General features: G+C 41.8%; 1 pseudogene; it reads right to left on the bottom strand.

Annotated features, from left to right (window-relative positions):
- Nucleotides 1-479: 479 nt before the first annotated feature.
- Nucleotides 480-1099, bottom strand: LOC111539205 (annotated as a pseudogene).
- Nucleotides 1100-21253: the final 20154 nt, after the last annotated feature.

Raw genomic sequence — 21253 nt, 5'->3', positions numbered from 1 at the left:
GGAAGAAGGTGGGAAGTTTCTCTCCCTAGCCACCCTCTTTCCATGAGAACCCCATGAAGCTTTCTAATGCAGCCTTCTCTGAGGAGCAGGTATAGGCTGGAGTTGCTGGGATAGGGCCAGAACTAATGCTCAAAGCCTTATCTGAACACGTCATATACGTTGCCCTAGAGGGAGCCTTAACTTTGGAAAAACTTTGTTCTCCTTCTTAGCATTGGTAAGACTATTTCCTGACCTAAGGGGCAGAAGGTTGATTCCTTGCTGAATTTTGTGGGAGAAACCCTAAGTGTCTAAGGGAATGCAAGGTTATAATGAAATTCCCAGAGACATCTCAAAATTAAAAATCATTTACAATTTACTTCAAGTATTTTTAAAAATTTCTTTTAGGGGGCTGGAAATTGAGTTTTAATGATAACATACAATGGGGAGAGGGCAGAGAAAGTTGTCTGAGCTGTCTGGGGTGCTGCAGCATGATGGGCTGGCTACACTAACTGCAGCTGCTGTTTGGGGGATCCCTGGCTGGCTGGGTCCTTGGCCTTCTCTGTAGCTTCCAGTGCTGTCTCCTTTGCCTTCTCCTTGGCTCCTTTAGCTGTCTCAGTAAGTGTTTTGTAAGGGGCCACACTGTGCAGCTTGGCCAAGATGTATTCAAAACCCTTCCCAGTCTTAATCACGTTGGTTTTGAATTGGGCGAGACCAAATTCCTGAACAGCTCTGGAGATGGTTAAATAAGCTAAAGGAGACCCAGGCTTTCCAGTGGATTTGGGTCCAGGCGCTGCTGTCAGAGTAAGTGCGTGGTTCCTCCACAACCACAGCCGGATGTGGTTGATGTTCCAGGTGAGGTGGTCATGTCTGATTCTGTGGCTTCACAGTAGAGTGTTCCAGGATGGACACCGAGCGAGCGGCACTGGCAGGAAACAGTTGCTCAGCTCAGCAGGGCATCTGCTGGTCTTGGTCAGGTTGCCAGGGCAGGAGCTTCTGCTCAAGGGTCACCACCCCGTGTACTGTGTTTGCTGTAGGGATTTGTGTACCGCTGTCATTAGGCGGCAAACACTTGGTCCCATGACCTCCAGAGCACACTCTGGCCCAGGAAATACTTCACCATCATCCTGGCTGGGATGGGGTTGGCACCCACTCAGCATCAGAGTGCAGAGGGTGGGGAGTACATGGGGTCGGGCCAGGCTGGGCACCTGCCTCTGACCAGGCCCCACGGCGTGCCCAGGCACCGGCATGGTCAACTTTAATTTGTATGTTTGGGGACAGAGTCCGTACAGAACCAAATGGCTATGTGATGTTATAACCCCTCCCAAAGTTTGGAGGTCACTGTTGCAACTTTTAAATGGACCATTTTCCCCAGAGTTGCTATAGACACACGCATCAGCACAGCCTCAGAACCCAGTTTCCAGTTGAGATAGCTGACATGGTGATTCCCCTTCTTCCAAGGTTTGAAACTGTCCCAGGTTGAAATACAGCTTGACTGAATTAAAATTGCTGTCAATAAGATTTTTAAGAAACCCACCAAATCAACTGGGGTTTTACTTTTGGCAGCCCCCACAGCCAAACTGACTCATCCATATGGCTGATCTATTAAATAATGCACAAGTAGTTGATGACATGACCAGAAAAAGTGATTTATCTGGGGAAAAATGTTTGGAATTGGAAAGGGCTGGGATTTAAGCTCAGGAGCTCATGGTTCCAGTCTAGGCCTTAATAGCCTCAGGGTTCAGGCAGCCACTTTCCTTGCTTTTAGCAGGGTCATTGACTAGAAGGATAGGATAGAGCTGGAGCAGGCTGGGTCAAGGTCTTTCCAGTCAATGTGTATCTTTGGACTCATGCAGGCACGTAGGCTACAGTGTGCAAACTGGTGTTCTGAAGATCAACCCAAGAGCCTTGCATCTCCCTCTCTTTATCTTGCTCCAGGTCTGAGAACCTTTTGAGGCCAAAGACAATGAATTCTAAAGCTCAAACTTAGATCCAGGAGTCAGTGTGAAAGCATGTGCCATGGAGATGCAGCCCAGCATTCCAGAAATGTGTTCTCTGAGGACCAAGTGCTTTTCTTATCTCAGTATGTTTTCCTCCTATCCCACCCCTCCCACCTGACCATCTCTCCTCATTGAATCTCCCAGTGAATTCTCCTGTTGCTTTGACAACAGCTGGAAAGCGGGTGTGGGGGATGGTGAAGTGGAAGACTGGAAATACCGCATCACCCTGTGGTAGAACTGCTGCTGAGATCCAGAAGGGAGCGCAGCCAGAATGAGATGTCAGCTTGAGGCTTGGAAACAGCAGCGTGGGATGATTTGCCCTGGAACTGAGGGGCTTCTCTTGCTCTTTTTCCTGATCCTTGGAATCCTCTAGGACTCTGAAAATAAAGGATTTATTTCAGGGGACAGAACTGGTATCTTTCCAAAAGAAAGGCAAGCTGATGGCAAGAGGCTGAAGCCTCCAGTTGTGGTATAATTTACGATGGGGGCTTATCAGCCTGAAGGAAGCAGTTTGGGGGCGGCCTGTTTGGGTCTCTCCCCACAGGAATGCTCTGCTCAATCCTCCTGCTACTTGAAAAATGAAGTGTGGTAGACTAGTGGGGAGACCTCGTAATGCTTGGATGATCACACAGATTTGGATGTGGAGCCTGGCTTCAGAGCATAAGAATGGACCCAGGCAATACCACTTAGGGAGTGGAGATAAATAATGGCAATTCACATAAGAAGGTCAAACATCTGACTTCAAATAACATGATTTTTTCTCCAGCTGAATTGTCTAGAGTTGAATGAGGGTCAGATTTGCATCCACACATCTTTCCTTAGCTCAGCTCATAACTTTCTATGTTTTCTCCCGAGGGGGTATTAAAAACAGAGCTGCTTCACATGAACGTAATGGTTCCCATTCAGAACCCTGTCACGACTTTGTCTTTTCTCTATCATCTTGAAGGGAAAATTATGTTCCATAGTTTCAAGGTCAACTGTGAGCTATTTGGGCTTGGAAATGAAATGAGACCCTTGGAAAGGTTGTCCCTCTCTTCATTCATATTTTGCTGATGTTTAATAAAACTCAGTTATTCTCCAGCCTGGGGTTGGAGGTCAGGCAGCCATAAACAGGCAGCTATAAACCTGTCCAGAAAATTTCATTAGGTAGAATTATTTTTTCTGCTATAAAAGGAAGTGTGTGTGTGTGTGTGTGTGTGTGTGTGTGGTTTTATTTTTATTTTTGGTTTTGTTGTTTTGTTTTTAAAATGTTTGCTTTTGCTTTGTGTTTTGTTTCTGTGGCTTTTTAGAGCTGGTCTTATAGCCTGAAGGAGCGCCTGGAAATGAATGTGTAAACAGCAGTGGCCTCTCTGCCTGGCCCTCCACCCTGCTCCTTTAACTTTCAGGCTCAGAAGCTGGAGTACCCAACCTCAGCATTGGGGTTGGTTTTATTCCTGGCTGAGGGACTATCAGGGGGCTAAGGTCAGGAGTGGGATGACTTGCTGCTATCTGGTCATGTTCTGATCTGGTGCCCTCCATCCCAAATCAGACCCTGGTCGTAATGATCTGTCTTTCAGCCCTCTTCCTGTTTGTCCTCTCTGCAGCACTGGCCCTGTTGACCATCACCTGCTCCTCCCTTGGTTTCCAGGCAACCACTTGTTTCCTGGTTCTCCTCCCACCTCTTCTCAAGTCTTCCCAGCCTCCTTGGCAGGCTCTCCTTTGCTCTCCCTAAAATGTTGACATTCCCTAGGGCTTTATCATTTGTCATCTTCTCTGGACAATCTTCCTTACACCTGTGACCCTAATCACCAAGTCTAGGATACTGGCTTCCAACCATTGCTACTGAACTGCAGCTATAAGTTTCCAGGCTTTCTGGTCATATCAACTGGTATGCCCTTTAGTAGCTGAAACTTAATACATTTCAACATGAACTCGTTAACTTCTCTCTTGTCTTAGTCCCTTTGAGCATCTATGACAAATTATCATAGGCTGGATAGCTTATAAACAATAGAAATTTATGTCTTACTTTTCTGGAGGCTGGGAGGTCTTAGATCAAAGTGCTGGGAAGTTTGGTGTCTGGTGAGACTTGCTTCCTGGTGTATAAATGACTGTCTTCTCACTGTGTCCTCTTGTGGCAGAAAGGGCAAAGATGCTCTCCCAGATGGTTTTTTTTTTTTTTTTTTTTTTTAATAAGGGCACTAATTCCATTCATGAAGGCTCTGCCCCCTGACCTAATCACCTTTCAAAGGCCACACCTTCTAATACCATCACACTGGGGGTTAGGATTTCAACATATGAATTTTAGGAGTACACAAACATTCAGCACCTCTCAAGGTAGATCTTCTTGTAGTTTTGATTTTGATTGGTAGACTACCACCCATCCAGTCCCTCAGGTCAAAATCCCAGAGTTATCCTAAACAATTTATTTTTCCTCATTCCTTGTGTTCAACTAATCATTATATTCTGATGTTTTTACTTCAGAAAATTTTCTTGAATATTACCTGCCCTATCCATTTTTCACTGCTACGACTTTGGTCCAAACCCCCATCCTCCTTCACCTACAAAAATACAATATTATGATTCTTAAACAAGCATAAGCTCAACAAATAATAAATGAATGAATGCCCTATCTGGTATCAGACAGACTATTGTGAGGGTTAAATGAGGTACTTTATAGAATGCATACTCAGTAAAATGATTGGTACATAGTGGGGGTGTAATAAATGAGTTATTATACATTATATATAGGAAATATTTGAAAGTATGGACTTTGGACCTAGGCAGCCTGAGTTCAAATCCAAATTCCACCATGTACATTTATTATGTATATGATCTCTGTGCCTCTATTTATTCATCTGTAAAATGGGGATGAATATAATAAAGCTGTTGCGAAGATTAAATGACTTATTTATGTAAAGCACTTAGAACAGTGCCTGGAAGATAGTGCATGCCCAATATGTTAACCGCCACTATTATTATTGTTATTAGTTTCCTGTTTCCTATCTTTTATAAGTGAACATGTCAGCTTTATTCGAGGAAGAAAGTTGAGTTCTTATGTATGGCACCCTAAAATTACATAGAGAAAAAATCATTACCTAGTTTTCCCCAAGTAAAAGTCATATCTATCAGTTGTGAATTTCATAAATGCTGAATCACAGTCTTTTTTCATAGTACAGTGTTTATAATAGCCCTTTTGGGTGACCAGCCATCCTGGTTTGCCTGAGATGATGGTGGGGGACACCAGGGGGTTCAGTTTTCTGGGATGGTGGACTTTCAGTGCTAAAACTAGAACAGTGTTGGACAAACTAGGATAGTTGGTCATCCTGTTTTTTATGCTTAATATGGCTCCTCTTCTGAAGTTCATCTTCCAAACATAATTCCCCAAGCATATTTCAAAGATGAAACAAAATATACGAATTAAGGTGAGGGATTTGAATGGAAGGTTGGGGACATAACCTAGGAGTCCTCATGTACCATCTTCAGTTCTTATCCATCAACATGTCCACTTTAATGGGATTTCTGGGACAGATGAAGGATTTTTCTTACGGGTGAAAAGAAGAACTAATTTCTGGCATTGTTTGGAAACACTGCAGGTCTCTTCAGCATAGTGTCTGCATTGAGCAGCCAGCTAAAGTCCTGTTTCTCATCCCTCAGGTCTTCTCCTCTTCAGATGGACTGCAGGGACCCACGAGGCCCCAGTGGCAGCCAATCAACTCTGAGCACAGCCACTGCATAGAGGGTTCGGTGAAGTGAATGGGGCTGTTACCCCCCACCAAGCAGTGAGTGACTTTCTGCTGTTCCACTCCAGAGGCCTCACCTCCTGTGTTTTTAAACTCCAGTTTCTGTCTTTCCCTGTTGGCACCAAACTTATCTTAATAAAATATAAATCAAATCACATTATTTCCCCATGAAATCTGTTGACGCCTGTGGCTAGTGGGATCAGTGCCAAATCCTCAGCTTACTCTGTAAGATCTTTCACACTCTGGCTCCCAGCAACTCTCCAGCACTTCTCTTGGCACTCCTCGGGTGACCTGTACTTTAGTAACCCAGGATTCACCACTGTTCCTCAAAGCTCACTATGACTTCTCATTAACTCAAGCTTCTGCATGTGCTATTTTCTCTGCCTTGCAAACCCTTTCACTTGCTAGGCAAATTCCCACTTGTTCCAGTATAAAAGATCTCCTCTGTGAAGGTAATCCTTGGCTCCCCTCTGGGTACTTACAGCGCTTTGTTCAGACCTTAAAGAAGTTACTGCTTTGTATGAGAACACATTTGCACATCCAACCTCCCTGGAGGCTTTGTGCATCTTGAGGGACTGGACCACTGGTGTATTCTTCTTGGAATTCACTGTGTCTGGCACAGATCTGTTGAATGATGGAATAACAGCAGCAACAAACCCACAACCACGACAACAACAGTTAACCTTGACTGTGAGCATTTATGCTGTGCTGAATGCTTTGCTAAATGCTTTACAAGCCTCAGCTCAGGCCTTTAAGGAAAGTGACACTACTACCCCCATTTTATGATGAATGTAAGTGCTAATTTGGTCAGGAACTGGAATTCATCTTTGTTCAGGAACAAAAGCTTATGAGGTTTACACATATCACCAATAGAGTGTTTTAAAAAAGCTTTCAAATACTTGAGAATAACCTTTCTTAATCCATTCTAACATGTTAGAGGCTCTTGCTCTCATACACAAAGAGCCGATGTGCCAATCATAAATTCAATCTAACTGCTAAAGCAATTTCCAAAAAAAGAAAACCTGTTTAAGATGTTTCCTTAACCCAATGTCACTTTTAGCTTGTATCTGAAACTTATAAAAGTGTTTCCTTGGAAAATATCCTTAGTGAAGGTGTTTAATGGAGCCACCTTGGCCTTGCCCTGGTTAATATGAATCAGGCTTAAGAGCCATTGACAGCTATGCCTCCTACTCATTTCCCAAGCAATATCCATGTTAGCCTTTGCCAATGTCAGTACTTTGTACCACATGCCCTGCTCTGGTGTACAATTAAAAGTGCCAAAAGCACTCACTGAAAACTTAAGCCAATCCACAAAATATGGCTCTGAGAATCCTTACCATAATGGATTCAGTTATAGTTTCATCATTCTAGGTAATTATAAAGGATAGTAAAGATAACTATAATTTCTTGAGACCCTCTTATTTTTCGGCTGTGCATTGCCTCAATCCCCATATTCCATTTTCAGAGGAAGAAACTGAGGCTCAAGAATTTGTGTAACTTGTCTAAGATCTCCCTGCAAGTGAATGTAGAACTTGGGAATGGAACCGAGATTAGTTGTATAAGTCCTGTGTTCTTCACCAGTGAGCTATACAGCCTTATGGTGCAGATAGCGCAGTGTCTGTGGGCATCCAACACTTGAATAGTTTGGAAAATCATCAGCCTGTGTTCCTCAAATGAGATCTAGTGCCTATTCTTGGCCTCAGTATTTCTAGGGGAATTCCGCAATCTGTGTTATCAGGGTAGGTTAATCCTAAAGGTAACTGGGTACTCGTTCACTATTCTGTAGGGTTGGAGATTTCCTTTGGACATTTTCCTTGAGCATGGTGATGAGTGGGACTAGGGTAAGGATGTGGTGGATGACAGCTGGCATAGTAGCCTAAGAGCAGGTTAACTCAACAGGCTGACCTGTTGAGTGGACCATGTTTAAATCTGTCCTGACCTTTTCCTAAGCACTCTGTTTCTATCTTGTTTCTACTTCTGGCATGAAGGATCTAGACGAATTTAATGATGAATAATGACAAAACTCAAGAAACCTTCTTATTACTATGATTTTTAATCTTGAAAATGAGAATTATGTGGGTAAGCAGAAACTCCAGGCCAACTCCATATAAAGACCTGGGTGGCCCTGCTAACTCTTTCATACACTGAGAAAATCTTGGGTTTACAAAGATTGCAGCAATTTGAAAATAGTTTTCTCTAGGCTATTAAATTTACCTGACTAAAACCAATCTAATCCCTTGATCCAAAGACCAAACTTTTTGCCAGATATAGTTTTACATTGTCATTTTAACCTTCAGGTGGGAAAGCAATTGTTCCTAAGTTTTAATATTAGAGAAACTGTCTCTATCATAGCCAAAAGGAAGTGCAGGTGGAAGCAATTAACTGGACTGTTCAGTCAATCAACTTGGAAACTTACTGACCAGAGTGTTTAGAGCTACCTACCTTTATTCTGGTTTTAATTTTGTAATTTATCAGAGTCCAGAATTTCAGTCTGGATCATAACTTTTATTGAAACACTTGATTTCTGAAACTGGCCTTGAACTGGTGCTTCTTTGGACTTTTTATTTTTATTTTTCTCCCTTTGGTTTGTTCTCAACAGCTGGAATGAGAGACTGGATGGCGTTGAAATGAAATGCCGGAGCCATCCATCCATGTGCTTCCAGGATGGCTTCCTGGCTGTGAGAACACAGTGACCCTGTGAGGCCAACATGGAATCGGTTCTCCTGATATAACATGGCTGGAGGAGCTCCAGCTCTGGGATGTTATCTTGCTGTTTTACACTGATGGTTCAGCCAACCCATGGGAAACTGAACTTGGGCTGGGAGACCTGGCAACAAATTCAAACTGAAATAGGAATCAGCACTTCGAGTCCAACTGTGAAACAAATGCAGGCCCAAGGCCTAAATGCCCGAAAGACATTGGGAAGGGTGGAAGTGGAATCAAGAAAGCTTTTGCTGACACTATGGGAAGGGCTATTGAATATCTTCTCAGGACAGTACAAAATGTCAGAGGCACAGCATATTTAGAAACCTATTTTTAAAGCTGCTTTAGATTTTTTAGCTTGATTGATATGTATAGTCATTTTTTAAAAAAGGAAATGGTGACTCTCTTAAGAGGCAAAGTACTAGCCTTGAGTGTTGTGGGATGTATCCATCATTGGTTACTAAGTCTTCTAATGGCTAAGACACTCCCAAAAGCCAAGACTCCTAAGCCCAAAGGAAGATGAGAGCTGAAAGGAGCATCGAGCTCATCCAGTGCAGTGCTTCTCAGCTTGTGCCCACGTTGGATTCACTTGGAAATATTTTAGAAATACTGATGCCTGGCCCCCATTCCAGACCAATTAAATCATACTATCTGGGAGAGATACCCAGAAAGTGGTATGTTTTAACACCTCCTTAGGGATTCTGCTGATCAGCCAAGGTTGAGAAGAATCAAACTAGATTCATTTTACATATGAAGAAATAGAAACTCAGATATTGAGATAAAATATGTTGCCCAAGTCACGTAGCTAGTGTCAAGACCTGACTCTTAATTAGTGCTCTTATGTCACACTAAGTAGCTTCTCTTTATTGTGGTTTTGCCATAAATTAAAAGTATACTTGAAAATGTTAGTTTACAAAGTAATTTTAAGAAATGGAATTCATTTAAGGAAGACAGTGATTCAGTGGCCAATACATTGATGCTTTCTGCGTGATCTTCAGACCAGTCTACATGTTTATTATGCTTGGGCCTCTGAGTCAAACACTGGCTCCTTTGCTGCTTCTCCATTGTTGGCCTAGCATGCTTGAATTCTGTTTTGCTTCTGGAAACCTTGCACACCACTTTGATTCACTTTGTGGGAAAGTGGGAAATACTCTCTACTTTTTTTTTGAGATGGAGTCTCACTCTGTCACCCAGGCTGGAGTGCAGTGGTGTGATCTCAGCTCATTGCAACCTCCAACTCCCGGGATCAAGTGATTCTCTTGCCTCAGCCTCCTGAGTAGCCGGGATTACAGACGTGTACCACCATGCTCAGCTAATTTTTGTATTTTTAGTAGAGACAGGATTTCACCATGTTGGCCAGATTGGTCTTGAACTCCTGACCTCAAGTGATCCACCTGCCTCAGCCTCCCAAAGTGCTGGGATTACAGGTATGAGCCACTACGCCCGACCCTCTCCATGAATCTTTAGCTGGTGATACGTTTCTACCGGAGAAACATTTTTTTTACAGAACTCACTTCATGTGGGAGCCATGCATCCAAGAGAGCCATCATTTTGGGTGAAGGGCACATCCAGGCATGTGCCAGCATTACCCTACAAGATATTTGGTTATCAACTAAATGTCTACATTGCATGTCTGCAACCATCCATGGAAACTTACTATTTTTTGTCCAACTCACTCTGTTTGCCACATTCCAACTAAAATTCATAGCCAGGCTTACCAAAAATACCATTTAATCACATTTTATAGACAAAACTTCATGGCGTTCAGGTCCATGTATAAAAATTAAAATGTCTTCTTGTGTTAAAAAATGGAACAATCTATGATCCAAATTTCAAGATATTTAGAAAAATTGCCTTATCCAGACTAATGGTCCTCAACCTTGACCACATTAGACACCTGGGGATTTAAAAAAAATACATTGATGCCTTGGCCCCACCCCAGAGATTCTGATGGCATTGGTCTGGAGTGGGCTCAGAGCCCTAATATTTTCAAATGTTCCTCAGCTGAGTCTCACAGGCAGCTTGGTTGAGAACCATTGCACCTGACTATAAACAGGGCTCTGAGCTGGGAACTTTTTGCTGTGACCTTATTGCTCTAGTGATTTTATTTCATTTTACATATTCAACAAATGTATGTTTAAGAGGGAAATATTTTTAAAATACTTCTTTGGGTATCTTTCCTCCCAATAATCCATACACTCTTCTCTTCACCTTGCAACCTCATTATGGCTAAGGCAGAGATTTATCACCCCTGGGAAGGAGAAGCTGGGTTCTGCCAAGAACGGTGATTTGCAACCCTAGATGCCCTTTAGAATCACCTGGGGAACTATAAAAAAATTGCCAGTGCCTGGAATCCACTTCAGACTAATTAAATCAGAATTTGGGGGGATGGGCTGAGAGATTACTACTATAAAAGTACCTCAGGCATAATACTTTTTTATTATGCAGTAACGTTGAGAACCATGGATCTAATAAGAAATGACTTGTCAACTTAAAATAAGATTCTTATTTCTTAAAACCGCTCATGTTCTAACCCAAACTTTTAAAACTCAGAAAAAATAATTTACTTACCTATAGTTGGAGGTGATAGAGGTTATTGACAATATAATTTTATGATTTAATCTAATATTTATGGAACAGTTACTATATGCAAGGCAGATGTAATTGAAAACACCTCCTGGAAACTTTTTTGTTTATTTACTTTGGGTCAGCTAGAAGGAGCCCCGGGTGAATGTATGAGTCTAGGTCCCTGCAGGAAAGAGATGGCACACTCAAACTGGAGATATGGCATAACAGTGCTAGATAAGAATTTGGCTTTGATACTAACTAGCCACACAACATCCTAATGTTAGAAATTTCTGTTTTCATTTTCCTAGATATAGAGGTGTGACTTGGGTACCATGGAGGTAAAGATGCTCCTGAAGATATTTAGGAAAGTAGCTAGGGATGGTCTCCAGAATAAAGAAAAGATTTCCATTCATTCAAAAAACAATTTATTGGGTGACTATCATTGTATAGACATAGGGCCAGGTGTTAGGAATCTCAAAATAAAGACAGAATCCCTGCCCTCAAGGAGACTGGTTTCATGGAGATTCAGGAAAACATGTAGAGGTAAATGGTAACATGTTTTACCTGGTGGTTGTGGAGTCAGCTTTCTGGAGCCTCTTGAAGGTGGCTCAATTGCTTTTAAAGAGAAGGATTTGAGTATCTGCCCGGTATTTGTGAGTTGTGCATGTGTGTGTGTGTGTGTGTGTAAACATACATGTGCATGCTTGTACACACATTCTTCATATAGAAAGAATTTTTGCTGGGGTATAGTGGGGGAGGAATGAGGGAAAATCTAGTAGCTTTTTTCTTAACATTTTTTCTGGTGTGAACATAAGCAGAAACTCAGCACAGCACAGGCTGCGAGGGAAGGAAAATTCATCAAGTCTAAACTATCTTCTCTCTTCTGGCACAAAAGTAAGTGACATCAACAGGATGTGGGGTTTCAGAATGAGCCTTGAGTCCGATGAAATGAATTAAACCTCACAACTCCTTGGAACAGGAACCTGTTTTCATGTGAGTTCCCCAACAGCTTTTGGGGGAGCCTTGAAACAAATGGATTTAGCATCTGGGGATTTTTGGTAGGTTTGATTTGCTTTTCTAACATCCGGTACTTTTGCAAAAATCTTTGAACACAGAAAGTTAAACCAAAGCCCAGGAGGAGGCAAATGTCCAAGAACATATGGAAGCCTAAGAGGTTAATATGCTCCTCTTTGTCTCTGTCATGATGTACATCCTTTCAGCCTTGACTTTTAGCAAGTGACCTTTAGCAGAGATGTGAGGGTCTGTCACTCTGACATTTGACAGCTATGAAGATTCATTCTCAACAGAGCAATAGTTACGGGTTCAAAGGGCAGGCTAGTTGGCCTATTCTAGTTTTTGTGAGGGAGAAACAATACCTTGGGAGACCAATTCTCTAGTAATATGTATTTGGTTGTTGTTCAACCTCAGTGAGACACAGAGACTGAGATGGGTCCCAGAAGGAGTAGGAAAGAGGGACTGAAGAGGGTCTGAGTGAGGGACGGAGGTGTTGCTGGCATTTATTTAGGGGCATTGCAGAGTTGCCTTTTAAAGAGATGTCTTCAAAGACATTAGAAAGGAGTAGAGACAGATCCCTTTATAACGTGGGGGGTTTAGCATTATCTCATTTCCGATATGTAGAAGGATATCTGGATGCCCCTTAAATGCTTCAAACTTTCTTTCTGCATGTACTCAGGGCAACTTTGGGGGTGTTAATGTGGCCTCGCAGGCAAGGGGAGATGAACAGCAATGACCTATTGCGAGGTAGTCCTAGCATCTCTAACCCTACGGTTGTCAAGCCTCTGACACCGTTCTGCTTCTGACGTGTCTCTTAAACTTCAAGTGAGCTATATTTAGGAGATTACGTAAAAAGTATTGAAAGCAAATGGCCATTCTGCTCTAAGGTCAGAGTTCTGCTGTGGCTGATAATGCTGCTTTGATCTCCAGGCCCCTGCCTGTCTAGATCTATGGTATCTGTCAGCCAACTTCACTCTGGACTTGACCTTTTGCTGGCCTAGACCTGTGGTTACTGTCAGGGGTCTAATCTCTTAGCAAGTCACTTCTGTAATTTTTTTTTTTTAAATCCCCAAATCTTACAATTCAGACATCCCAGATTCTGCTTCAGCCCATTGCAAAGGTGTTTTGAAATAAGTAAAAAAATAGAAAGAAACAAAACAAACAAAAACAAAAAAAAAAAAAACAAGATGACAAAGAAATGGTTTTAAGAGGAAATTTCAGCAAATGATAAGATCGATGATGCAGTAACAGCAGTTTGGCAAAAACCTTATAGAAGACACATAGAATCATAAATGAATTCTAATAGAGCTGGGTAAAATTGAGAGATTATTTGTTCCAGTGCCCTGTCTGGGGGCAGAGGACCCTCCAGCAATCAAAAATAGATGCTTATCTTTTGTCCTTTGAAAATTTCTGGATGTGCTTTGATTTGCTCATTTTGATATTTCATAACCCTGGTAGCCAAAAAGTGCTTCCTCATATCCAGCTGGAATCTTTGCTACTTAATTAAAAAATCTATTTTCCATCCTGTGGCAATTTTGGTTATTTTTTTTATGGATCTCTTCCAGATGTGTGCATGGTTTTCACAATGTGGTGAACTAAGTTGGACATGATACTCTGATAAGGGTCTGACTGCTGCAGAGTATATTGGAACCGCTGGGCTAGGATTCAGAAAGATTCTTGCTCCTTGCCTGCCAGGAACCAGTGGTTTGACCTTGGACAAGCCACTTCCCCTGTCTGGACTTCATGCTCTTCATCTCTAAAGTGACAGTATCAGACTACATGATCTCTTAAGATTTCTTCCAGCTCTGATGCTTATGTTCAATAATTTTGCTAAAATTAACATACCTCAGTCAATGAATCTGTGCTTAGCATGCAATAGATGGACAATAAATGTTTGCCAAACTGAATTAAATCATAGGAATTTCCATTGAAGTTTCCTCTCAGTATGTACTAAAACTTTTCATCACCCTGATGTCCTCTGTCCCTTCCAGGAAAGATGTATGTCTTTTATAGAAATCAGAACCAGCACGCAGTGGCGAAGTTGCTGTCTTCCCAAAGTGTCGCAGGCACTAGCATTGGAGGAGTGAGGATTCTCAGGTTTCACAGACAATCAGGCCCAAACTGTTTCTAGTCACTTCTCTACTGCCATAGCCAATCTATTAAAATGCCTGTGTGATTCTGGAAAGAAAACAAGTGCCCATGAAAAGGAGGTTATAAATACATCCAATTATAAATATATCCCATTAAAAATAGATATTGACAAGGAGCTCCAGATAGAGTTGTCCTCAGCAAACTGAGCTGAATAGAACAAAGTGGCCTATTATCCAGAAAGCAATAATACTTTCTTAAGTGATTCCTTAATAATATCTTTGGAGTTATGTATGCCTCATAACTAGCTACTAAGTAGTGTTGGTGGTCAGTTAAGAATTGGACTTGAAAGGTCCAGTAAAGATAGAATTAGGACTTAATACCTATTTTTCCTCTCTATGTCACAGGACTGATAAACCCCAGTGACTATGTTGCTGGGAGGACTGAGCTGAGTTTCGAAAGTGAGATTGGCATGCGGTCCTTAACATCTCTAGTCTTTAACAAGTCCCATGGAGACCCCTGCCCTGGTGTGGTGGAGGAACCACAGACCTGGAACCAGAGGGTCTGGGCTTCTACCCCTGGTCCTGCATGCTCTACCTTGGTGATCTTGGTGACATGGTTTGGCTGTTTGTCCCCACACAAATCTCATGTTGAATTGGCCTGGTGGGAGGTGATTGGATCATGGGGGTGGCTTCTAATGGTTTAGCACCATCCCCCTAGTGCTGTCTTGTGATATAGTTCTTTTTTCTTTCGTTCTTTTTTGAGATAGAGTCTCGCTCTGTCGCCAGGCTGGGGTGCAGTGGCTTGATCTCAGCTCACTGCAACCTCTACCTCCCGGGTTCAAGCAATTCTCCTGCCTCAGCCTCCCGAGTAGCTGAGGCTACATGAGCATGCCACCACGCCCAGCTAATTTTTTTGTATTTTTAGTAGAAATGGGGTTTCACCATCTTGGCCAGGGTGGTCTTGATCTCTGGAGTTTGTGATCCGCCCACCTCAGCCTCCCAAAGTGCTGGGATTGAGTTCTCACAAGATCTGGTTGTTTGAAAGTGTGTAGCACCTCCCCTTTTTCTCTCTTTCCTGCTCTGCCGTGGTAAGACATGCTTGCTTCTTGTTCGCTTACCACCATGATTAAGTTTCCTGAGGCCTCCCAGCCACACTTCCTGTACAGCCTACAGGACTGTGAATCAATTAAACCTCTTTTCTTTATACCCAATCTCAAATAGTTCTTTATAGCACTGTGAGAATGGATTAATACACTTGGGGAAACTACTTAACCTCTTTTGAGCCTCAGGTTTGCATTAACAATTAAATGAGGTAATATGTGAGAAAGCAGCCTAATATAGTGTCTGGCAGGTGGGAAAACTCAAATGTTAGTGTCTTGTAGTAATGGTCTGAGGTCAGGTTGTGATGTAGGAACGAAACAGCAGTGATTTGGCTGGCATGTGTTGAGGCACTCTCGGGACACCACATTCAAATTATATGGGGCTCTTTCCCCAGTGTTTTGTCTGCTAGGGTTGCCATAATAAAGTATCACAATGGGCAGCTTAAACAAGAGAAATCAATTTCCTCACAGTTCTGGAGGCTGGAAGTCAAACTCGAGGTGCCAGCAGAGTTGGTTTCCTCTGTGGCCTCTCTGCTTGGCTTACAGATGGCAGCCCTCTTGCTGCCTCTGCATGGGGTCCCCTCTCTGTGCACTCTTGTTCCTGGTGCCTCTTTGTGTGTTCTCATCTCTTCTTTTTATAAGGACACCAGTCACATTGGATTAGGGCCCATCCCAACAGCCTTATTTGAGCTTCATCACCTCTTTAAAGGCCCTATCTCTATAGTCACATTCCAAGGTACTGGGGGTTAAGATTCAATATGGGAATTTAGGCAGGGGGACGCAATTCAGTCCATAAAACCCAGGAACTCACTGTGACTACAGGAGGAGCTTAAATCACAGGGCTGTGTCGGTGTTACAGTGCGGCCCTGTTTGTAATGTATGAAATTCTATGCTCAAGGCTAGTCTTCCTCCTTCCCCCCACTTCCTCTTCTTTTCCTGGTAAGAAGACTCAAGCGAACATCTCCCTTTTGACAAGCATGTATTTCTTCTTTCTTTGCAGGGATTCTTCACCCATGGTTGCTCAGGTTTATAAGCAAGGAAACTGAATAAAGTCCCTTTCCTTGTGGGTGAGCCCCTGGGTTTCTGGAAGATTCTTAAAATCACCCCTAAATGGCTTCCAAGCAATGAAGCCCAAGCTGTTAGCTGGCCTGTGTGGGGCCTTGAGACAGAGTGCCACAGCCACACCCCAAGGATGCTGAATGGGGTTTCCCTCCTCTGCGGTTTTCTCCTTTCTTCCACCAGCACTCCTCCTACATGGTGAGTCATCCAGAACTCCAAACACACAGCCAGCTGTTTGGAACACAAGAAATATCCATAGCCAGAGGCATCTTGGGTCCAAACTCTCTTCTCTCTTTTATTGCTCATTCCCCAAGTCACTTCCTTTCCCCTCCCTTACTTCCCCTCCCTGTTCTTCTTAGGACTTAACACAGGTATCTGGAGACATTAGGTCTTTGTCAGTCAATGTCGGACCTCTCCTAACATTGATATTTATCAAAGTAACGGTTACATCATAGTCCTCTTTCATATACTCGGAGTATTGTCTCTTCCTTCTTTCCTTCCTTCCTTCCTTCCTTCCTTCCTTCCTTCCTTCCTTCCTTCCTTCCTTCCTTCCTTCCTTCCTTCCTCCTTCCCTCCCTACCTCCCTCCTCTCTCTATTCCTTCCTTCCTTCCTTCTTTCCTTCCTTCCTTCCTTTCTTCTTCCTTCCTTCTTGTCCTTTCTTTCTTCTCACTCTGTCGCCCAGGCTGGAATGCAGTTGGAGGGATCCCAACTCACTGCAACCTCTGCCTTCCCAGTTCAAGTGTTTCTCCTGCCTCAGGCTCCTGAGTAGCTAGGATTACAGGATTGTGCCACCACACCTGGCTAACTTTTTGTATTTTTGTAGGAACAGCTTTTCACCATGTTACCCAGGCTGGTCTCAAACTCCAGGGCTCAAGCAATCCACCCGCCATGGCCTCCCAAAGTGCTGGAATTACAGGTGTGCACCATTGCGCTGGCCTGCATTTCTTTCTTAAGGTGTGATCAGTTTCCCTGTTGAATCTAGAGTATTATCTAATATCCAGAATGTTAGCTTCTCATGAACAGGGATCATACTGTATCCTCCATGGCCAATGCTTTACACATATTCATGCTCAAACACTTTTTGAAGAAAGCAATGAAACTTTTAAGAAAAATATTATTCTCCGAGAGGTATAGGCTTGTAGTTAGCTTTAAAGAAACTTGAGGAGTCCCCTGAGGTATGTAAACCTGGAGTCACAGTGTGCCACTCATACAGGTGTTACCAGTTACTCTGGTGATACCATTTCACACACTAGGCTTAGCCATAGGTATAGCTTATTTTAAAATATATATATAACTTCTTTTGATACTAAAATGTAAAGCAGATAATCACATAAATTCATTTTATAGACATAAATGCTTAGGTAAAATGTACCACCATATTAACTAGATATGATTTTATCATGTTTATTTGTTGTGGCACATGTACACCATTTAATACTATGCAGTCATAAAAAGGATGAGTGCACGTCCTTTGCAGGGACATGGATGAAGCTGGAAACCATCACTCTCAGCAAACTAACACAGGAACAGAAAACCAAACATCACATGTTCTCACTCCTAAGTGGGAGTTGAACAATGAGGACACATGGACACAGGGAGGTGAACAACACACACTGGGGCCTGTTGGGGGGTGGGGGGCTAGGGGAGGGATAGTATTAGGAGAAATACCTAATGTAGATGATGAGTTGATGGGTGCAGCAAACCACTGTGGCACGTGTATACCTATACAACAAACCTGCACGTTCTGCACGTGTATTCCAGGACTTAGTATAATTAAAAAAATATAAAATTTGAAAAACTGTGACAAAAATAAATTGGTATATAATATAATTACCCATTGACTCTCACTTTCATTTCTATGGAAAGAATAGGTTAATTCTGTTATGTAATAAAAATCATCCATATGAACCTTAAAATATATATATAAAATATATAAATAAATATATATGTATATATATTTATTTCCTTCTTGTGGCTTCAAAGTTAGAAATATGCTCTTAGATACCTTCTCTGGTATTAAAGTCCCCGAAGTTTCACTGAAGTTAATGCCTTCAAGCTTTCTTAAACAGATGTGAACAGTGGGCTCTGACCCCATCCTAATCTTGCTTGCTCTCTTTCTCTCCTTTCCCTGCCATTAGAGGAAGAGGAGGGCAATAAGGAGATCTAGTGGATCTCAGTTTTTCATCTCTGACCTTTCCTGCACTCCTTTCCACTTAGCAGAAATAAGAAATAAAGATGGGGCACACGTGTGAAACTTGTACTTATTCATTCAACAAATATTTAATATGAACCTACTGTGTGCCATACATTTTGCCAGGTTCAGGCACTAGAAATGAGAAAGTCACAATCCTGGCCTGCAAGGAGCTCATAGTCTACTGGGGAGTAGAAATGCAACCGAATCATTTTTATAGACTGAGATATTGGAAATATGTACAAAGGACTATGAGAGTACTGAGAAGGGGTTTGCCTCTTAGTCCAGAGTTTCTGTAGATCAGAGGTTCTCCAAGTGAGGTCTCCAGACCAGCAGCATCACCTGGAAACATATTAGAAATGCAAATTACTTGGTTCCAGCCTAGACCTATTGAATCCGAAGTTCTGAGGTTGGGCCCAGCAATCCTCATTTTAACCAGCCCTCTGGGGGTTCTGATGTTCACTCAAGTTTAAGAAACTCTGCCCAACCCTAAAGGATTTTTACAGTTGAAATCAAGTTAAAATGAACACTAGTAGAAGATTAAGGAGAATAAAGGCAAACAGAAATGGTAGACTGGTAACAAGTTACAAATAAACAAGATGGAAAAGCTAGACTCAATCCTGTGCTGCTGAATCAGAGTCAGAGGTATCAGTATAAACTCATACTGATTTTAGTGTATGTAGGCAGATAGAAATAGGACATATAGATATGTGTATATGGGCTGGGCATGGTGGCTTATGCCTGTAATCCCAGCACTTTGGGATGGCTGAGGCGGGCGGATCATGAGGTCAGGAGATTGAGACCATCCTGGCCAACATGGAGAAACCTTGTCTCTACCCAAAATACAAAAAATAGCCAGGCATGGTGGCAGATGCCTGTAGTCCCAGCTACTTGGGAGGCTGAGGCAGGAGAATCGCTTGAATCCAGGAGGTGGAGATTGCAGTGAGCCGAGATTGCACCACTGTACTCCAGCCTGGCGACAGAGCAAGACACCATCTCAAACAAACAAACAAGCAAACAAACAAACAAAAGGATATGTGTATATGTAGGTTAGTACACATGAATATATTTCCTACCTCTGTCTGCTGAGAGGTCCTAAATGCAGGATACCCCAGTAGCAATGAGCATGCCTAGAAGCCAGATTTTGGTTTCTAATTATTGTTCTCTGATAAAAGAAATTTAGGGTCCTTTGGAGAAATGGCAGATTCTAGGGGAAGCAGGAAAAAAATACAAGATAAACCTGGAGCATCTTATAGTTTTAGAACCCCTAAGGAAAGCAAAGAAGTTCTAAGGAAACAAAAAATTAAGGTGCATCAAAAGGACACAGAAGCCAACCTGGAGGAATTACCAATGGCCAGAGCTGGAAGAATTAAAAAAAAATTAATGTTATTTCAGTAGTTTTAGGGGTACAGGTGGTTTTTAGTTACACAGATAAGTTCTTTAGTGGTGATTTCTTAGATGTTAGTGCACTCATCACCCAAGCAGTGTGTACACTGTTCCTCACCCCCTCTCAACCTTCCCCGACAAGTCCCCAAAATCCGTTATATAATTCTTAGGCCTTTGCATCCTCATAGCTTAGCTCCCACTTGTAAGTGAGGACATACGAAATCTGGTTTTTCATTCTTGAGTTACTTCACTTAGAGTAGTTGCTGCAAAAGACATTACTTCATTCCTTTTTATGGCTGAGTAGTATTCCATGGTGTATACATACCACATATTCTTTATTCATTCATTGGTTGATGGGTACTTACGTTGGTTCCATATTTTTGCAATCGTGGATTGTGCTGCTTTAAACATGCACGTGTATGTGTCTTTTTCACATAATGACTTATTTTCCTTTGGGTTGATACCCAATAGCAGGATTGCTTAATTGAATGGTAGTTCTACTTTAGTTCTTCAAGGAATCTCCATACTGTATTCTATAGTAGTTGTACTAATTTACATTCCCACCCAGAGCTGGAAGAATTTAAGCAATAAAATAAATAATTGTATTATAAAGTATAAATAAAGACTTGTATTATAACAACAACTATATATATGTTATACATTCACTAGTCCATGCAGACTTAAATAAGTGATTGAATAATAAATAAATGATAAATAAATAAACAAGAGAGGAAGGGACAACTATTTTTTATAGAAGAGTTTTCAATAATATATGTAGACCATTCCTCCTTCAGAAAGTGAAGCTTAAATCCTCTTCCCCTGAGTGTAGGCTGGACTTAGTGATTCATTTTCAAAGAGTAAACTACCAAAAGGGACAAATAGTAGCTTTATGGAGTACTCTGGCAGGCATCATCTTAAACAAGCAATGGGATTAACATCACTAGTGATGTCATACACCCCTGCTCTGATGACGAGAAGCATCACACCTCTTGGTATTATCTTTAAAAACCCATAACCTCAGTCTAAGTATGCAAATCCATCCAACAGACTCACATTGGGAGATATTCTACAAAATATCTGACCAGTACTCCTCAAAAGTATCAAGGTCATAAAAAACAAAGACTTAAAGACCATCCCAGACCAGCAGAAACTAAGGAAACAAGATGACTAAATGCAATGTGGTACTCTAGGCAATTCCTGGAAGAGAGAAAGAACATCAGTGGGAAAACATGTAAAATCCAAATAATGTTGGTAATTTGATAGTAGTATTATATCAATGCTAATTTCCAGTTGTGATAAAGGTGCCATGGTTATATAAGATGTTAGCATTAGGGGAAACTGAGCAAAGTATATACATGAACTTTCTGAACTATATTTGTAATTTTTTGTAAGTTAAAAATAATTCCAAAATACAAATTTATTAAAAAATAAAGATAGCTTGGTGAA

This window comes from Piliocolobus tephrosceles, chromosome 1 (assembly GCF_002776525.5).
Source record: "Piliocolobus tephrosceles isolate RC106 chromosome 1, ASM277652v3, whole genome shotgun sequence".
NCBI classification, from domain to species: domain Eukaryota; kingdom Metazoa; phylum Chordata; class Mammalia; order Primates; family Cercopithecidae; genus Piliocolobus; species Piliocolobus tephrosceles.
Note: the sequence above shows the minus strand (reverse complement) of the source record. Positions and strands in the feature narration are given on the sequence as shown.